The following is a 7294-nucleotide window of genomic DNA, read 5'->3' as shown; positions in this document are numbered from 1 at the left end:
GTATATCAAGGTCCTACACTTCCTCCCGTATAATATCTCAAAGGGAGGACGATCGATACTCGCATAGTAGTTGTTGTTGTAGGAGAACTTAGCCAATGGATGATAGGTATCCCAGCTACCACCAAAGTCCAAGACACACGCCCGCAACATATCCTCCAAGGTTTTGATGGTCTGCTTGCTCTAACCATCCGTCTACAGGTGAAAGGTTGTGCTGAAGTGTAGGCGAGTACCCAACTCGTCATGAAACCTCTTCCAGAATATGGAAGTAAACTACACATCTCGGTCAGAAATCACAGAAATTGGCACTCCGTGCCGAGCTACTATCTCCCTGATGTAAATTTTGGCCAGCTTCTTGGCCAAAATGCTCTCTTGGATTGGAATGAAATCGACACTCTTGGTCAATCGATCCATGATGAACCAAATCGAATCCACTCCCTGAGCGGTCCTGAGAAGTTTCATGATGAAATCCATATTGACATCCTCCCATTTTCACATAGGGATATCCAATGGCTACGTCTTTCCGTGAGGCCTCTGGTGCTCGGCCTTGACCTTCCTGCAGGTCAAGCACCTCTCAATGTACCAGGATACATCCAGCTTCATGCAGGGCCACCAATAATTGGGACAAAAAGATCTCTGTACATCTTCGTCGCCCCGAGATGGATAGAAAATATGGACTTGTGCACCTCCTCCATCAATACTTGGCTCACACCTCCATGATACGACACCCACACCCTACGATGAAGTGTCAACAACCCACTACTATCATATTTGAAGGAGGAAATCTGACCCACAATGCACTCACTCTCCTAATGTTCCTCCTTCATAGCCTCCTATTAGGCCTCTCGGATCTGCTCGAAATTTGGAGTCACTATTGTAACAGCCCGAAATTCAGGTTCTACCATTTAACCCTTCATCTTTTCCAAGTTATCATATTGGGTCCTTTGTGTTGAGTGTTAAGTTGGTGAGTACGTTGGGCGTACAAGGAGTACGCTGCGTGTACTCCCATGCTTATCTTGTATGCGGATTTCATCCGGGTACGCTGGGCGTACCTAAGGTTACACCGGGCGTAACCGGCCCAGATTCAAAAACCTAATATGACTTGAGGATTATAAAAGGAATGAGATGGTCTTGTCCCTCAGCCACCATCTTTCAGAAAGAAACCCTAAGAGACTATTTCCTTCGTTTTTAGCTTGGGTGTGAGTGTTCTAAGCTCCAAAGTGCCATTTCAAGGTGGTGAAAGAGAAGAGGAGACCATTGTGGATGCTATAAGTTGGTGGACAAGTGTGGATCTGAGGACTACAAAGTTGGAGCTACTTCCTGAGGTAAAAAGTTCAGATCTTGCCTTGTAGTTTATATGATGTACTCCTTGGACCAATTTCTAGGGTTTTTGGTCCCAAGATGGAGACTTTATGAGCAAGTAGTCTCCATTAGCCTAGATCTATCATATTCCAGAACTATATGAGTTGTATGTGTTGGATTAATGTCTAAGTCCATAACTATAATTGGTAAGACTTGACCCGACCCGGCATGGTCCATTTGGGTTGCATACCATCATGCCCTTGGATAGACTATAATGAGAGAAATAAGACACTTATGGTTATTAATATATTATAAGTTCTAGTATATTAATAATAAGAATAATAAGATTATTTAATTAGTATTGATCAAGAATTAATCTAGGATTAATTAAGTGATCAAAAGAAGACTAATTAAATATATGGGTTGATTGTGTAAATCATCCATACTTGTATAGTGGGCTAATGCTCCATGGATAATCAAGTTGGGCTAAAACCCATAGGATGGTCCATGGATGTTCCATGGTGTATTTGTACCCATGGATCATGGAAATGAAAGGCCATGTCAATTAGGGTTTACATGGTGTAACCTTAACTATATAAGCATCTTATTCTTGACCAAATCGGGCACTAGAGTGTGAAGTGAAAGGGCTAGCCAATTTCATGAGTTGTAGAATTCTCTCAAGCTATTCTAAGTGTTTTGGTGATTGTGATTCCACTTGAGGCTTCCACACTATTGGGGCTAAGCTCTTAAAGCTTGAAGACATCAAGCTACATCAAAAGGTATGTATTCTATCTTGTTACATTCATTGATTTGTATGCTAGATTAGGATAATACCTTGGAAGTTCTTATTTGCATGTTTAATAGAGAAAACATAGATCCAAGGTATTTAGGGTTGCATGTACACTTAGGAGTGTTAGAATGCTCAAAACCCAACAGTGGTATCAGAGCCTAGGCTTGTTTTCTTGTTATACCTGCAAGAGAAGCTGAAAAAACGAATTTGGTGCTGTCTGATCATCAGACTCGGCGAGTCCATCAGAGGACTCGGCGAGTCCATGCCTAAAATGTGATCAATTCGATCCAACTCGCTGAGTTGGTTCATGCACTCGACGAGTTGGACCCCCAGACAGCATATTTTCGAGTTTTTTGGCTAGAAATGGACTAGGAACGTTACCCTAAGTTGTTTTTGAACTTATAAACTTGTTTTTGATGTGGTAATGTTCATGCTAATCCATTTTCAAAGATAATTGTCAATAGATTCATGTTTTGTATTAGTTTAAGGCTTAGACTAATTACATGAAAAAGTTTGATTTGAATTATCTTGTACTTATGAGTTGCTTAGATTAATAGAAAAGTTAATTGAAATAGTTGTTTTCAATCCATTTTAATCTAAGAGTTGAGTATAAAATGTGTTTGTGTAACTTGTCCTCAAGTTACATGAAGAGTCACATTAAAGACTCATAAAATTCATAAGAGTTGGCAATGGTTACAAAATGAAGAGTCTTGTGTCATTGAATAATTTTTATGACTCCATAACTTGTCCTCAAGTTATGGAAGTTCAAGAGTCACTTCATTAAAGGAAAATATGTAACCATAATTAAATCCATAAGTTATAAAATAAAGAAAAAGTTAGTTCTTTTATTAGTTTAAAGTCTTCCATAACTTGTCATCAAGTTATGGAACTTGAAGCGTTTTTGGAATAAAACTACTTTAAACACATAAGTTATGGAATTAATTAGTTTTGAATAGTTTCAAAACTTGCCCTCAAGTTTTGGAATTTGAAAAGTTTTCACTTATGAATACTTTAATTTCAAGTTAGCCCTTAGAATTTTAAAAGTTAAAATTCAACCCTTATACTTTATAATATTATAAGTTAATAATATATATATGTATAAGAGTAAAGTCAGTCTTACCGCTAGTACGCCTCACTCACGAAGCCGGTCTATAAGGTGGGTATAAGGTTGTTGCCTATAAAATGGCAACTTAATGGGTATCCACTCTCACCCACCGCTTGCTTGACCGGTGGAGGGTCGTTAGCCGAACGGATAAGACAAGGACTTATAAATTCTCCTTTCATTAAAAGTATTAATGATAAATACTAAGTAACTAAACTCTTAATAATACCCAATCTTAGTTACTTAGGAAAAATGTGAATAAGGTGCTAACCCATGAAATTACACTTTACACTTTGTCTAAGTCGTTAGTGGAGTGTGTGTGGTTAACCGGCACACTAACTTGGACTTAACAAGGTAGGTAAAGGGTGACTTAATGTTTATCATAGTATCGATGGAGCGTGTGTGGTTAACCGACACATCGATTGAGGGGTAAACACTTAAGGGTACCAAGTAATTTGCATGGTTACTTCACACCTTGTTTTGTGATCCTCGGCATCCCAGTCACAAAACCTGAAGGGCACACTCGAGATTGAAACATGCCTTTGAACAGTTCAATGAATCTCAAAGATCTAGGAGATTTAAAACCAATTAAAACCTAATAATACATTTCGTTTCTCTTGGTGGAAATTGGTGAATCATCATTCTCCTACCTTCAAATATTTTATAGCTTGGATTACGGCATACCTCTTCTAAGTTATAAAATAGTTTGTTGGGTCCTAGCCTTAATATTTCATATTGGGTGTCATATTAAGGACTTTAAATCAACTATCTTGAATATCTCCCAAAAGATGTCTGGTTTAGACACCTATGATCTTCCCAAATCTCTTGAAACAAGGTTTCCTAATGAAGATGATGTCCCATGGATATCATACTTCTTTCTCCTCCTCCAACTATTCTCCCTAACCCACATGTTCTTAAAAAAGCTTAAGGTCACTCAAGCCCTATTGGCAAGGCAATGTCTAGGTATGGTCACATCTTGGAGATGTAGTCACATATTGACAAGCCGGGAGATTTGGGTGTCAAAGTCTTGAGAAATTTGGTGTTCAACTACTTTCTAAGTCACATAGTGAGTTCTTTTGGAACACCTATGAAACAGACTATGACAAGACCCTTAATGATCTTATCTATTTGCTAAGATCAACTTCCTAAAACCTTATGGACATTGACAATGATGACATTGGATATCTAGTAAAGCATTCTCTTCCCAGTGGAAAGGGATCGGCCATAGTCAACTCGGTTGACCAAATGGTAAAGAGAAAAGCTAAGTCTGTGATAGTCTCGTGTACCATTATCAAACGGTCCATAAGTTTATATTGCCAAAGGAAGGGGCATTGGTTGCAAAACTACCAAATTTACCTAAGGATGTTAAAGTCAATAAGTTTGACTCTACTTCAGGTAAAGTCCACTATCTAACTCTGCTAAGTTTCTATTCTGAGATTCTTGATACATGATGTGACTGGGTCACATGGTGATGTTTAAGAATCAAAGAAAAGTGAAGAAACTTAAAGTAAGAATATGCTGAATCTGATGGCGTAGATGGATTTCTATCGCATAGCTTAAAAATCGGATTCTTGAGCTACTTCTTAGGAGTTATGAGATATTACTTAGGAATAGATAACAACAAGTTTTCATATGGATTGTAAGGATATGTTTTTCCGCAAAGTTTTAAAATAAAAGGAAAATTTTTTATTTTATTTATTTTAAAAATATCCTTACAATGGCATTTTTGAGGGAAAATTGTTGCTTATATGATTCCGTTAAGAGCAAGAGTGGAAATATGAAATTGATTCTTTCATTTGTGGTAATGTCTAGATTTACCAAATAAGGAAAGATTCTCATCACCCAAGTTTTAATTGGACCGGAACTTGGAATCATGCAAGTTGTATAGCATGATGAATGAGAACTTTCAAGTATTGGAAAAAATTAAGACTAATTACTCGGTCACATGGATGTGTGAGTCAAGTAAAGGACTAAGGGATCGAGTACACATTCTTGTGAACTGATTAAGTCCACCACAAAAGACTGATAAGACTATTCGTCATAGTTTACTAAAGTTCAGTAAATATGATTATACTTACAAGCTTAAGTGTAACTCTGAGACATTGGAAAAGGTTCCAATGTATGGCAGAGCGAATAAGAACTTAGGAAGAAGCATAAAAGTTTCTCAAATCTGAAAAGATGGGAGAGTACTTTAGTATCAGTTTTGTGATCATCTTAATGATTAAGAAACCATAGCACAATTAGTTCTCTAAGGAAATCTTAGTGCATTCTTATGACTAAGAAGAGGAAACTTGAATTGTTGAAATGATTAAATCAAGAAGATGAGTCATACTTCGTTCCAATACAAGTCTTAGAGTCATACTCCAAGATTGTAACTTGAGTGACATGTCTCAAAGAAGGTTTAAAACACTTGTCAAATGTAAGAGTAAAAGTTTTCTACTCTTGTACATTTGAAATTGGTAAGTTGTGATGTTTTGGATAAAACAAAGACCAACTAAGGCCAATTGTGTGAAGTGTTTGTCTTGATTAGAATCTGCACTATCTCTTGGATATTTGACAAGGGAGTCTTATATGTCAAGAGGACAGTGGGAGTCTTAAAGGTCTTGAAAGTCTCAAGAACTAACCAAGAATAAAACCTAAAGTTCTTCACTAGCACACGACTTGAGGTTTATAACCTATCATGTTGACATATTCTGTGCCCATTCCAGTTAAAGTTGGCTTTGCATATGAGTTCTTAGAGTTCTCAATTGGTTGCATAACAACTTGGAAGCAATGGCAGGCCCTTGAGCTGCCAGGTGGCAAGAAATTAAGATTGAGTTCAATCCATATGGTTTTGGATTTGTCATCATCCTTGTCTTGTGTCTATGGTTTTGACAATTCACATGGATAAGAACACATACACCATTAAATCTAAGTGTCATAAGGTTTCTCTCCGATTCATGAAAATGATGGTGAGGAAACACTTTCACTAAGTAGATTTTATCTAGATAGCAATTGTGATATTTTCATTCTCAAAGTCGTTAGTGGAGCGCGTGTGGTTAACCGGCACACTAATATGGACTTGTGAGAAGTGGCAAAAAGGTCTAACCATTATGATTATGGCATACCTCTTCATAACTGTTTAGACACACAAGTGTGCTATCTAAGGGAAGGTGTATGATTTTTGATAAAGTTTTATCAAAACAATCTAGTATCAGAAATCTGAACTTTGGTAAGAAAGTCAATGAAGTATTGATTTCTAGAAGTCCAGCTGATTTCTGAGTACATGTCAAAGCTAGTGCGAGCATAAGTGTTATGCTAATAATCATCATGTTAGTGGGAGCATGATCATTATGATAAGTATTGCAAGTTAGCAATGTTAATTATAGAAAACAAAAACTTTCAATTCGTGAGGTTGCAGGGGTTGGAAAAGTTGTTTTGCTATAATTAAGGGAGAGGAAATTATACTTCATCTCAAATCTATAAGCTTAGATCGTGAGGTTTCAATCATTTAGTCAAGGATATATATGAATTTCATGTTGGAATGGCTCAACATAAGGAAATTCTGTATATGGATCCACTATTTGCGTTCTAAAATTCGATTATGATTACGGCATCCCTTTTCATAATCTGAATTATGAGAACTTGGCAAATTGAAATGGACATATTATAGCAAAAGACTGGTTTAGTCTTTATGTGAGACATCATTAATCGATTCCCATATGCTTCAGATATAGGATCGATTACATGTGCTATATTCATCCTTTCTAAAATTTTCCAAATGCCTAGGGCATTAAGAAGGGAAAAGGTTTAGAAGTGGATATGACTAAAAGGATTAAACAATTGTCGAGGACAATCTAAGGTTTACCAAAGATTGGTTGCTCAAGGACAGTTGGAAGTATAGTGATAATTCTGGAAGGACCATATTGACATAGTCTGTAAGGAGGCAACTCTTGGTCAGAAGTGATAGTCAAAAATGGAATCTGGAAATGTTTCAAAGTTAGAAATTTCAATCTGTGTAAGATTAAGGAAACTTAATGCAAGAAGGATGTTTCCAAGGAGTTGATCTCCTTTGGAATGCTCTGGAATGTTTGTTTTCAAGTCTTTATGACTTTGTACATAAT

This window comes from Lactuca sativa, chromosome 8, assembly GCF_002870075.4.
Source record: "Lactuca sativa cultivar Salinas chromosome 8, Lsat_Salinas_v11, whole genome shotgun sequence".
In the NCBI taxonomy this organism is placed as follows: domain Eukaryota; kingdom Viridiplantae; phylum Streptophyta; class Magnoliopsida; order Asterales; family Asteraceae; genus Lactuca; species Lactuca sativa.
This window is presented reverse-complemented; position numbering follows the sequence as displayed.